This window comes from Bos grunniens, chromosome 4 (assembly GCF_055505025.1).
Source record: "Bos grunniens cultivar Pamir isolate PY7600 chromosome 4, Bosgru_T2T1.0, whole genome shotgun sequence".
NCBI lineage: Eukaryota > Metazoa > Chordata > Mammalia > Artiodactyla > Bovidae > Bos > Bos grunniens.
The window spans coordinates 25,204,419-25,218,195 of NC_141168.1; the positions used below are offsets into that span (position 1 = coordinate 25,204,419).

General features: G+C 42.5%; 1 protein-coding gene and 1 long non-coding RNA gene across 9 annotated transcripts in view; one reads left to right on the plus strand and one right to left on the minus strand.

Moving 5' to 3' along the window:
- The window catches only part of MKLN1 (muskelin 1), a 396,990-nt gene that overhangs the window by 216,286 nt on the left and 166,927 nt on the right, over positions 1-13,777 (minus strand). The gene's annotated exons all lie outside the window — the stretch shown is intronic.
- LOC147373793 (uncharacterized) overlaps positions 1-13,777 on the plus strand; it is a 37,398-nt gene that overhangs the window by 1,304 nt on the left and 22,317 nt on the right. The window lies entirely within an intron of this gene.

Consider the following 13,777-nt stretch of genomic DNA (forward strand, 5'->3'; position numbering starts at 1 on the left):
TGACCGAGTTGAAACACCTTGGTACTCTCTTTGTATTCTTTTCCCATTATAATCCTTAATCTGCCCAAAGTGATTAAGTACCCGAGTGGGTTGCCATTTCCTTTTCCAATCTGCCCAAACTTCCCCAAATCCTTTCCTGACTTCCAGCTTCCACAGGGGAGAGCTTGGTAGTGGCCTCCACTAGCATCTCAGATGGAGAATGCCAAATAGAAAGGCAACAGTATGTTAATCTTTAAAAAATCATATGTGTTCTGTGTGTTGCAGCATGTTAGAAAAGTATTTGGTTCTTGACATAATGCTATAACCCCAGAAATGAAATTGGGACTACAGAGACAGTGGAAGAGGCCAGAGAAGGTAAATTAGTTCCAAAGATGATTAGTGGTTATTTGGGCAGGGGGAGAGGGGGGGAGATACTTTTAAGAGGAAAAGGTTAAGATAAAGGTTAAGATAATAACTCAGTTCAATTAGTTTGGGACTCGGAATTAGTTTTGGACTCTTTTCAGTGACTTTCTATTCCCTTCGGGTAACGCTGAAAGTCCTTCGCATAGGCCTTTCATATCCTGCTTTGATTACCTGTCTAGTCTTCCCTCTCTCCTTTCTCCTTTGCACTCCTTACTCCAGCCACACTAAACTAACACACTGACTGAATTGGCGCCTATAATTCTGTGCTCTCTCTGGTCTCTAGGGCTTAGTCTAAGCCAAGCTTGGAATACTCTCCCCACTTTCTTCATCTTGCTAAATTCTTCTTGTTTTCCAGATTATTTCATTCTGGAAAATTGGTTGTCATCACCTGTTTGGGGGTTAGGTGCCATTTTTTTTTTTACATTTCTCTTGTCACCTTGAGCTTCTTTCCTTATTGTAGCAAACATCACAATACATTTTGATTTCCTCTTTATTTCTCATTCTCTCCTCCTAAACTATAACTCCCTTGAAGGTAGGATTCATGCATATTTTGTTCATAGATGTATCCTTAATCCTGTTAGTCTTGTGTATAGTGGGTGTTCAATAAATATTTATTGAAGAATGAATTAATTGTGCTAAAAAGGAATAAGAATGCCAGGGACTTCTCAAACTACAAAAATGTATCCCTGAGGTGTGATAGCCTCAGAGAATGTAAAGATCCAGGATAGCATGGCTTTCCTGCGCCACAGATTTCACAAATAGTACAATAATTTAAAGCATTCATATGTTAACAAAAATACAGATAGGGATGTTATGATTCTGAACCCAAAATTCATATAAATGTTAAAATGAAATAGAAGACTAAAGAAATTTCAAAATCTACGGAAGTCAGCCATAGTTCAGATCTCCTAAGGGTACGTATTTACCTCCTCTGCCTTTGGGGAATTGCCTTAGTTGATGGGGTTTATTGTAACGATACTGGGAAAGGCCTGGAAACTGTAGGCAGCCATTCTAGTTCCCCACACTCAAAGATTAGTATATATTGATGACCTCATGGAGAACTGGACAATGGATAATCATTTTTCAGGGATCAACAGGTCTAGTAATCCAGTTATCTTGTCATCTCCTAATAGAAATCTTCCTTTACTCCCTGATAATGTCTCAACATGTTTCTCATAACAAATACTGCTCAGAGAGAGTAACTGATTATATTTGGCTTATCACCATTCACTGTCTTTTCCTGCAAAAAAGAAAAAGATTTATTGACAGGCTGTGATATGCCAGGCCCTGTCCTAGAGGCTAGGGAGGCAGGGATAAACAGATAAGCCAGACAAGGACCCTGCTTTCATGAAGCTTACATCCTGACAGGCCAACATATAATAAATGTAGTAAACAAGTCAACTAGATAATTTTATTCTGCACATTTTCGGTGCTAATAAAAGACTATAGTGGAGTAATATTTAGATCAGATGGGAAACTGTCTCTAAGAAGGTAATGTTTGAGCTAATACCTGTGCAGTGCAAAAATGCCACCCATGCAAAGGCTGATAAAAAACATTCTGGGAAGAGAAAATAAGTAAGCTCTATGGGCCTGAGGGGAGAGCGGAATTGAAGAAGAAAGTGTAGTGGTAGCATAGTGATGGAGAGGGAGACTAGAATCAGAACACATAGGGCCCTAATAGTCGTGGTAAGGAGTCATGACATGGAAATGTGAAGGGGAAACCTGTAGGAGGATTCAAGCCATGTGATCCACTTCACATTTTGTACAAATCACTCTGCAAAACAGAAAATGGAATGGAAAGAGGCAAGAGTTGGAGGGAGGAGACTTGACAAGAGGTTAAGCCAAGGCAAGAAGTGATGGTGGCTTGCACTAACAGAGGAGGTAGAGAGAAGTGGTTGAATTGGCATGTATTTTGGGAGTAAAGCCAGCTAGACTTGCTGATGAGGGAGGGAAGGCAGGAAGAAATGAAAAGAGGATAATTCCTGGGTTTCATGTTTGCACCACTGAATAATTAGTGATGCTTTTAACTGAAAGAGGAAGATTTAGGGTTAGAACAGTTTTGAGGTAGAAGCAATCAAGAATTCTGACTTCAGTGTACTATAATGGAAGCCTAATGGATATCCAAGTAGAATTGCCAAGCATCCAATGTGGGGATCTATATTGGTCAGTCTTATATCAGACCACCTCAAATAGGCACTTGACCTTCTTCATATCTCACCAATCAGTGCAAGCTTAGGCACTGATTCCTGGGTTAATCAATTTTTTTCTAAATAGCAGAGTCAGTATAGCTCTGGGTATAGCAGCTCTAGAAAGAAGAAACCATCTGTGGCAGCCTTCTGCAGAAGGGGATCAAGGGATACGGAGTAGTAAGGGAAAGAAACCCAGAGTATACATCAAAAATCTTGTTTGCAATCCCAGTTCAGCTACTTTTCCAGCTATGAGACCTTGGGAAAGTCACAACTTCTCAGCATCTCATTTTCCACTACTGCAAAGTGGCTGTAATAAAATCTGTCTACTTCATAGTGAAGGTTTGAAAATCAAGCAAAAGAAGAGGGCCTAGCTTGTTTGCTATAAGTTCTCATTTTAATTCTCACAAAAACTCTGAGAGAGAAATATTGTTATTCTCTTTTTCACAAATAAGAAAAATAAGACTCAGAAAGGTTAACTAATTGTTTGTTATCTTTAGTTTGCCCTTCTAGATGTGTAGGAGGGAGGAGAGTAAGCTTGGAGTGTGCCTTCCCCTGACCTCTCTAACTATAAGCACAGTGGGCTGACTGTCCTTTCAACCAAAGGTCACAAGTCCTCCCAAGTGGCCTCTCTACACAGCTCTCTGGTACTGGGTTCCAGTAACCAACCCCTCCCCGTGCTCCCTGTGGTTTCCCAGTATGTTCTCAGATCTTTATAAATAGTCCCTTTATTAAACCTCTCCAATTGCCCAATTTGAGAATGCCATCTGTTTCCAGCTGGGACCCTAACTGTTACAGTAACTTATCCAAGGAAATATAGCTAGTCAGTAACAGAGCCAGAATCTCCGTTTCAAAGAGCCCATCTTGTTTGATAGGATCCCCATTCCTTTCAGGTGGGAAGAGACTGAGCAAACTGTAAAGTGCTATTCAAAGATAGTGTTGCTAGTGTTGAAAGTGTCAGTTGCTCAGTCGTATCTGACTCTAACCCCATGGCCTGTAGCCTGCCAGACTCCTCTGTCCATGGAATTCCCCAGGCAGGAATACTGGAGTGGGTAGCCATTCCCTTCTCCAGAGGATCTTCCCAACCCAGGGATCAAACCCAGGGCTCCAGCATTGCAAGCAAATTCTTTACCGTCTGAGCCACCACGGAAGCCCATTCAAAGATAAGATATGGTCAAATAATAAAGAGTTTAAAAGCAAAACAAATCCAGCTGACTTTACTTCTAGGCAAAGGAACATAACCAATTGACTGAGAGGGAAAAGGTGTTTTTTAATTTTTAGGAAGGGCTGTCATAATGTGTTGTACTAATTAAAGATTCAAACAAATACTCTAAATAGGCTGGACTAAATCCACAGCTTTGTATATATAATTGGTTAAAACAAGCCCCATACTTCATTGGTCAGGGAAAAAAGTCTTCAGATAGGCCCTTTAAGGGTTTTGCTTTAGCTTACCAGGATCATTCAAAGTTCATGGTTTCTTTAACAATTTCCAGCTGGTTAGGAGAGTTGAAGCACAGCACAATACTCAGTATGCTTGCTATGTGGTAGGCAAGCCCTGCTGTAAAAAGAAGAATTTCTCTTCACAATATTATTATGCAATAATAATATGAAGAAACTAATACCCAAATATGTTCAATGTGACATCTAAGGTCATTTTACAACTGGGCTGTTTGCAGATCTGAATCTATTAGAATCCAAGCACCTAATTCTCAGTCTCTTTTTCCCTAATATAATTAATGAAGGGGCTTCCCTGCTAGCTCAGTCAGTAAAGAATCTGCCTGCAATATAGGAGACCCCAGTTTGATTCCTGGTTCAGGAAGATCCACTCAAGAAGGGATGGGCTACCCACTCCAGTATTCTTGGGCTTCCCTGGTGGCTCATCTGGTAAAGAATCTACCTGGAGACCTGGGTTCCATCCCTGTGTTGGGAAGACCCCCTGGAGAAGGGAATGGCTACACATTCCAGTATTCTGACCTGAAGAATTCCATGGACTGTATAGTCCATGGGGTCACAAAGAGTCAGAGACGACTGAGTGACTTTCACTTACTCACTAATTAATGGAAACTTTTTAGGTCTACAGCTACATTATTCTTTAAATCCTCTGTAACTAGCACACAGTAGATACCCCCAAAATATTCCTGAATTAAATCTCAGTTCCTCCTGAATTTCTTTTCACTCATTGTCTTAGTTTAGGCTGCTATAACAAAAATACCATAGACTGGGTGGCTTCAACAACAAACATTTATTTCTCACAATACTAGAGACTGGGAAGTCCAAGATCAAGACACCAGTAGATTGGTATCTGGAGAGGGCCTTCTTCCTGGTTTGTAGACAGCCAACTTCTTGCTTTCACTCCTGGCCCCCAAGATGTATGTCCTCACAGACAAAATACATGCATTCCATCCCAACAGCCCCCCAAATCTTAACTTATTCCAGCACCAACTCTAAAGTCCAGGAACTCATCTAAATCAAATGTGAGTGAGACATTCTGAGGCAAAATTCCTCTCCAGCTATGAACCTGTAAAACCAAAAGGACCAGAAGAGACATTCCCATTCCAAAAGGGAGAAAGAAGAAATAAGGGAGGGGTAATGAGTCCCAAGGAAGTCCAAAACCTAGCAAAGCAAACTCCATGATCTCTTAAATCTAGAGACTAATCCCTTGGGCTTGACACTCTACCTTCCGGACCTACCTGGAGTAGCCCTGCCCCAGGAGCTCTGCCAAGCCAGAGACACACCCACCCAGGGCTCTATCAAGTGGCAGCCTTGTTCTCAAGACTTTTGTTGGAGGCTGTATGGCCTGTTGAAACCAAGGTGATCCTCCCCACTTCCCAATCCACATACCTTTTAAAAACTGATTTCTGAATTGCCTTCAGAGTCATTCTTGTCTTTTGTTGGGTAGGGTGGGAGGTGGTGGGGGAGGAGACACTGTGTAGCTGAGAATTTTCCAAGTCTTTAAGTTCTGGTTCCATTTTGCTTAAAAGTTCCATCATCAGTTCATTTCTCTCTTCTTATATTTTGCTGTGCAAGTAATCAGGAGGAACCACGTAGCTCCTTCAACACTTTGCTTAGGAATTTCCTCAGCTAGATACCAAATTTCATAACCTGCCAATTCTTACCTTCCACAAAACACCAGAACCTGAACATAATTCAGCCAAGTTTTGGGCACTTTATAACAGGAATCCCCTTGCCTCTGGTTTCCAATAACATGTTCCCCCGTTACTATCTGAGACCAAAATGGTCTTTACTGTTCATATTTCTACCAACATTCTATTCATGGTTATTTATATTCCCTAAGAAGATGGAAGCATTCTCTCCAGCTCTTCTCTTCTCTTTCTGAGCTGTCACCAGAATTGCCTCTAGGCAGACAGCTCAAAAATTTTCCAGCCTCTGCCCATTATCCAATTCCAGAGCTGCTTCCATATTTTTAGGTATTTGTTACAGCAGCACCCCCACTTCTTTTTACCACTTTTTCTCTTAGTCAACATAACAAAGGCTGCTATAACAAAATAACATTTACTAGGCATCGTAAACTACAGATGTTTATTTCTTGCACTTGGAGGCTGGAAAGTCCAGGATCAATGTGCTAGTAGATTCAGTGTCTGGTGAGAGCCCCGTTCCTAGCTTGCAGATGGTTGCCTCCTTGCTGTATCCTCACATGCCCAAAGGAGAAGAGCTCTCATCTCTTCATCCTCTTGTAAGGGCACTAATCACATCAGGGGCTCCACTGATGGTGTCTAAAGTTAGTTACTTCAAAGGTCTTGTCTCCACCTAACAGCGCATTGGGATTAGGGCTTCAACATATGAATTGTGGATGGGGGCTGCCCACAAACATTTAGTCCTTAGCAATAATTTATGACTATATTTTTAAAAAATAAAATGAGTTAGCCTAAGGACCATCTATAGTCAGAAGACTGAAAAAATTAAAGACATGGCAGCTATCAATCAATTTCTGGTCAGTAAATGAAGAAAATCACCATGGGCATCAGAAGAGTACATTTGCCTCAGTATAATTCCCATTGAACATTTCTCGCATACCAGGAACTTACGTATTATTCAGTCACTAAGTCATGTCCAACTCTCTGCGACCTCATGACTGTACCATGCCAGGCTTCCCTATCCTTCACTATCTCCCAGAGGTTGCTCAAATTCATGTCCATTGAGTCAGTGATGCTATCTAACCATCTCATCCTCTGCCACCCACTTCTTCTTTTGCCTTCAATCTTTCCCGGCATCAGGGTCTTTTGCAGTGAGTCAACCCTTCCCATCAGGTAGCCAAAGTATTGGAGCTTCAGATTCAGCATCAGTCTTTCCAGTGAATAGTCAGGGTCGATTTCCTTTAGGATTGACTGGTTTGATTTCCTTTCAGCCCAAGGGACTGTCAAGAGAGTCTTCTCCAGCACCACAATTCAAAAGCATCAATTCTTTAGCACTCAGCCTTTGTTACAGTCCAACTCTCACATTTCGTACATGACTACTGGAAAAACCATAGCTTTGACTATAGGGACCTTTGTCAGCAAAGTGATGTCTCTGCTTTTTAATATGCTGTCTAGATTTGTCATAGCTTTCCTTCCAAGGAGCAAGCATCTTTTAATTTCATGGCTGCAGTCACTGTCTGCAGTGATTTTGGAGACCAAGAAAATAAAATCTGTCACTGCCTCCACTTTTTCCCCTTCTGTTTGTCATGAAGTGATGGGACCTATATATTATCTCAATTAATCCTCAGAACAGCCCTGAAAGTGCACTCCGTTTGTCATGAAGTGATGGGACCTGTATATTATCTCAATTAATCCTCAGAACAGCCCTGCAAGTGAACTCAGATTAAAACTCCAATGTGTCCTCCCTATTATACAATTCTCAGGTGGATGCATTCCTAACATGCCCCCAGGATTTAGGATTCAGAAAGCCAAGAGAACAAGTCTGGTGTTTTCCTAAGGCTCTGCCTCAGCCTTACTTCTGTTTTCTCATGGTTTACATATTAATTCATTGCAACTTTGTCATCTCTGTTTAAAATCACTTCTTTGAGCACAACGCTGCCAAAAGGAGTAGATTAATAGCAAATACTAATATTTTCTAAGTAAAAGGCTATCCCTTTTATTTTCTAGAACCAAGGAACTTCAGCCTAGCCCCAGTGCGGCCTTTGCCCAAGTCACAGGTGAACCCTGAGACTAGCTTCAGGTATGAAGCTCAGGTCTTTCTTTCCCCAGGAGGTGGCAGCAGTGGCAGCAGCCTCCACTTGCTGGAGAAGTCAGGCAGAATTCATCCTTTCGCCTGTTGGCATCTAAACCGAGAAATTCCTCCTTCCAGGGACCACTTTATCCCTCCCTTGGTTTGCTGAGCTTGGTTGAAGCCAGGGCACAGCGAGTGCAGGGACTGGCAATGAATCCTCTCATAAGTGCCTAGTTTTTCTGTAAACACTTTGGTCTGAGCTGTGACCTTGAAGCATGTATGAAGGAGGACCAGAAAGTCTCTAGCCAGGGAAAAGAGCTTCAAAAAGAAACAGTAACCTGAACACTCATATCCACACAGGCGTAAATCCAGAGGACCCCAGCTCACAGTTTGGTGCCACAAAGAACATAGATTCTAATCCCAACCTCCCAGCTACCAGCCAACTGACCTTGTCATTGACTCTGTCAGAGCTGCAATTTCCTCTTCCACCAAGTATGGACGAGGTGATCTTTACGCACCTGCTAAATCTTAAATTATAAGTTAGTACCCTTTTATTTTCTAGATTAAGTAGGATTGGGCCTTTACCCTTTCAGAATTTTAAAAATTCTAGACACAACAAAGCACTACTGATTCCAAGTTAATCCCAGGTGAGCACAAATCCTGGCAAACACTGCCTAGGCAGTGGGCAGGAATCCCAGGAAATGTCTGAACACCGTGCAGCTATGGATGAACTGTCAACTGCTGGGGGTTGCTTTGCAAATTACCACATCTAAATGAAGCTGACAAAATAATATTCCAAAAAGCAATTAACACTGATTTCTACTGTATTTGGAAGCAAATGGTCTTTTGGGAAAAAGTGAAAGTGACTCAAAAAAATAAAGTATCCCAGCCCTCTGGGTAGAAATGTTTGAGGTTAAGGGGATTCATCAAGTCACGATCTTTCAGTGCAGCTGTCCATGACCACTGTCAGGGTTAAACCTGGCCTTTGTGAAAGAGGAGATGGAACTAGCTCCTGTCTTTTCCCTTGTTTCATCCTGCTTGCTCTCACTTTTATTGCCTGGACTGCTTAAACACTGATGCATCGATTCAGTTAACACCTACTATGTGCCAGGTGCTGGCACCTAGCTATTAAAGAACTCACAATCAAGTAGACAGATATTAAACAGGTTAATATGCAGTCAGGATTACCATATATAATATAAGACATAATGGTAGTCATAGTGGTTAGCAGTAGCATTATCTCTGCAAGGCCACAGGTCAGATATCATATTTCCTTATTAAAGCTACCTCCAGAACATAGTAGAATCATCTAGAAACAATCCCATAGGTCTACTGGCATTCCCTCCTTTGGGTCTTCAAAACAATCTATTCTTCCTATTTCACATGAAAGTCAGCCTATTAGAATCCCTTTCTACACTAGGAAAGTTTAACTCCAGGTCACTATACATGGACATATCTCTGTTACCTAGCATGAAAGGATGGGACTGATTGGGAATTCCAGCTTCCTCCTCTATCTTTTCTCATTAAGAATATTAGCATAGTAAAAATTGTGGAAGTGTTAGTCGTTCAGTCGTGTCTGACTTTTTGCAACCCCATGGACTGTAGCCCGCCAGACTTCTCTGTCCTTGGAATTCTCTAGGCAAGAATACTGCAGTGGGTCAGTCAGTTCAGTTCAGTTGCTCAGTCGTGTCCAACTCTTTGCGACCCCATGAATCGCAGCACGCCAGGCCTCCCTGTCCATCACCAGCTCCCGGAGTTCACCCAAACTCATGTGCGTTGAGCCGGTGATGCCATCCAGACATCTCATCCTCTGTCGTCCCCTTCTCCTCCTGCCCCCAATCCCTCCCAGCATCAGGGTCTTTTCCAATGAGTCAACTCTTCGCATGAGGTGGCCAAAGTACTGGAGTTTCAGTTTTAGCATCATTCCTTCCAAAGAACACCCAGGACTGATCTCCTTTAGAATGGACTGGTTGGATCTCCCTGCAGTCCAAGGGACCCTCAAGAGTCTTCTCCAACACCACAGTTCAAAAGCATCAATTCTTCGGCGCTCAGCTTTCTTCACAGTCCAACTCTCACACCCATACATGACCACTGGAAAAACCATAGCCTTGACTGGATGGACCTTTGTTGGCAAAGTAGTATCTCTGCTTTTGAATATGCTATCTAGGTTGGTCATAACTTTCCTTCCAAGGAGTAAGCGTCTTTTAATTTCATGGCTGCAGTCACCATCTACAGTGATTTTGGAGCCCCCCTCAAAAATAGTCAGCCACTGTTTCCACTGTTTCCCCATCTATTTCCCATGAAGTGATGGGACCAGATGCCATGATCTTAGTTTTCTGAATGTTGAGCTTTATGCCAGCTTTTTCACCCTCCTTTTTCACTTTCATCAAGAGGCTTTTTAATTCCTCTTCACTTTCTGTCATCTGCATATCTGAGGTTATTGATATTTCTCCCGGCAATCTTGATTCCAGCTTGTGCTTCTTCCAGCCCAGCGTTTCTCATGATGTACTCTGCATAGAAGTTAAATAAGCAGGGTGACAATATACAGCCTTGACGCACTCCTTTTCCTATTTGGAACCAGTCTGTTGTTCCATGTCCAGTTCTAACTGTTGCTTCCTGACCTGCATACAAATTTCTCAAGAGGCAGGTCAGTTGGTCTGGTATTGTCATCTCTTTCAGAATTTTCCACAGTTTATTGTGATCCACACAGTCAAAGGTTTTGGCATACTCAATAAAGCAGAAATAGATGTTTTTCTGGAACTCTTTTGCTTTTCCCATGATCCAGTGGATGTTAGCAATTTGATCTCTGGTTCCTCTGCCTTTTCTAAAACCAGCTTGAACATCTGGAAGTTCCCAGTTCACCTATTGCTGAAGCCTGGCTTGGAGAATTTTGAACATTACTTTACTAGCGTGTGAGATAAGTGCAATTGTGTGGTAGTTTGAGCATTCTTTGGCATTGCCTTTCTTTGGGATTGGAATGAAAACTGACCTTTTCCAGTCCTATGGCCACTGCTGAGTTTTCCAAATTTGCTGGCATATTGAGTGCAGCACTTTCACAGCATCATCTTTCAGGATTTGAAATAGCTCAACTGGAATTCCATCACCTCCACTAGCTTTGTTCATAGTGATGCTTTCTAAGGTCGACTTGACTTCACATTCCAGGATGTCTGGCTCTAGGTGAATGATCACACCATCATGATTATCTGGGTCATGAAGATCTTTTTTGTACAGTTCTTCTGTGTATTCTTGCCACCTCTTCTTAATATCTTCTGCTTCTGTTAGGTCTATACCATTTCTGTCCTTTATCGAGCCCATTTTTGCATGAAATGTTCCCTTGGTATCTCTTAATTTTCTTGAAAAGATGTCTAGTCTTTCCCATTCTGTTGTTTTCCTCTATTTCTTTGCATTGATCACTGAGGAAGGCTTTCTTATCTCTCCTTGCTATTCTTTGGAACTCTGCATTCAGATGCTTATATCTTTCCTTTTCTCCTTTGTTTTTCACTTCTCTTCTTTTCATAGCTATTTGTAAGGCCTCCCCAGACAGCCATTTTGCTTTGTTTCATTTCTTTTCCATGGGGATGGTCTTGATCCCTGTCTCCTGTACAATGTCACGAACCTCCGTCCATAGTTCATCAGGTACTCTATCAGATCTAGTCCCTTAAATCTATTTCTCACTTCCACTGTGTAATTATAAGGGATTTGATTTAGGTCATACCTGAATGATCTAGTGGTTTTCCCTACTTTCTTCAATTTAAGTCTGAATTTGGCAATAATGAGTTCATGATCTGAGCCACAGTCAGCTCCCGGTCTTGTTTTTGCTGACTGTATAGAGCTTCTCCATCTTTGGCTGCAAAAAATATAATCAATCTGATTTTAGTGTTGACCATCTGGTGATGTCCATGTGTAGAGTCTTCTCTTGTGTTGTTGGAATCGGGTGTTTGCTATGACCAGTGCGTTCTCTTGGCAAAACTCTATTAGTCTTTGCCCTGCTTCATTCTGTAGTCCAAGGCCAAATTTGCCTGTTAGTCCAGGTGTTTCTTGACTTCCTACTTTTGCATTCCAGTCCCCTATAATGAAAAGGACATCTGTTTTGGGTGTTAGTTCTAAAAGGTCTTGTAGGGCTTCATAGAACCATTCAGCTTCAGCTTCTTCAGTGTTACTGATTGGGGCATAGGCTTAGATCACCATGATATTGAATGGTTTGCCTTGGAAATGAAAAGAGATCATTCTGTCATTTTTGAGATCGCATCCAAGTACTGCATTTCAGAGTCTTTTGTTGACCATGATGGCTACTCCATTTCTTCTAAGGGATTCCTGCACACAGTAGTATGTATAATGGTCATCTGAGTTAAATTCACCCATTCCAGTCCATTTTAGTTTGCTGATTCCTAGAATGTCAATGTTCACTCTTACCATCTCCTGTTTGATCACTTCCAATTTGCCTTGATTCATGGACCTAACATTCCAGGTTCCTATGCAATATTGCTTTTTACAGCATCAGACCTTGCTTCTATCACCAGTCACATTCACAGCTTTCTTGCTTTGGCTCCATCCCTTCGTTCTTTCTGGAGTTATTTCTCCCCTGATCTCCTGTAGCATATTGGGCACCTACCGACCTGGGGAGTTCCTCTTTCAGTATCCTATCATTTTGCTTTTTCATACTGTTCATTGGGTTCTCAAGGCAAGAATACTGAAGTGGTTTGCCATTCCCTTCTCCAGTGGACAACATTCTGTCAGACCTCTCCACCATGACCTGTCTTGGGTGGCCCCACACAGCATGGCTTAGTTTCATTGAGTTAGACAAGGCTGTAGTCCGTGTGATCAGATTGGCTAGTTTTCTGTGATAATGGTTTCAGTGTATCTGCCCTCTGATGCCCTCTCGCAACACCTACTATCTTACTTGGGTTTCTCTTATCTTGGACACAGGGTATCTCTTCACGGCTGCTCCAGCAAAGTGCAGCCGCTGCTCCTTTCCTTGGACGAGGTCACCCCTCCTGACCTTGAATGTGGAGTAGCTCCTCTCGGCCCTCCAGCGCCAGTGCAGCCACCACTCCTTGGACATGGGGTAGCTCCTCTCGGCCACCGCCCCTGACCTCGGACGTGGGATAGCTTGTCTCGGCTGCTGCCCCTGACCTTGGATGAGGGATAGCTCCTCTCAGCCGCCGCTCCTGACCTCGGACGTGCGATAGCCCATCTCAGCCACTCCTGCGCCGTCAGAGCCTGGTGCTCTCAGTCACCACCCGTGGGATAGCTCCTCTCAGCCGTGCTTCTGCATGGTCTGCCGTGGCCGGCACGCTTCTGCACGGTAGCCATTCTATTCTCATAGGACATCTTCCTGACCCAGGGATGGAACCCAGATCTCTCACATTGCAGGGGGATTCTTTACCATCTGAGTCACCAGCTGGAGTGGGTAGCCTATCCCTTCTCCAGAGGATCTTCCCATCCCAAGGATTGAACCCAGGTCTCCTGCATTACAGGCAAATTCTTCACTGTCTGAGCCACCAGGGAAGCATAGGTGATTGGAAGGTTATATAAGTTCCAGTGTTACTGAAAAAATGAGAACTGGATAGAGGGAACTTGGGAATGACAGAAATAGGAGAGCATGGTGATAGCAATTCTAGGAGGCTCCACAAAGAGAATAGAACTCGAACAGGTCAAAAAGTAAGGGAACACAGGAATGCCCAGTGGGACAGGGGACTGAACTGAGCTATAGAGTACAACAAACAAGCAGAAAAGAAGCCAACTATTTCTCCTGGTTCCCCGTCTTAGATCCATCTAAGCACATCAACAGAAGCTTGTCTTCAAAGAGACACCAGATGTTGGAATCAGGTCAAATTATTTCTCAAATGTAGATTTTCATACAGACTTTCTTACCATGTTGATAATTTTGATTTGTTTTCTTCCTGTATATTTCCAAATAAGTTCAAAATTATCTTCTCCCCCCACTTTCAGGATCAGTTTTTAGCAATGCCACTTACTAAACATACAGTACAAAGTTTGAGAACCTCTGGCCTTTGGCCTAA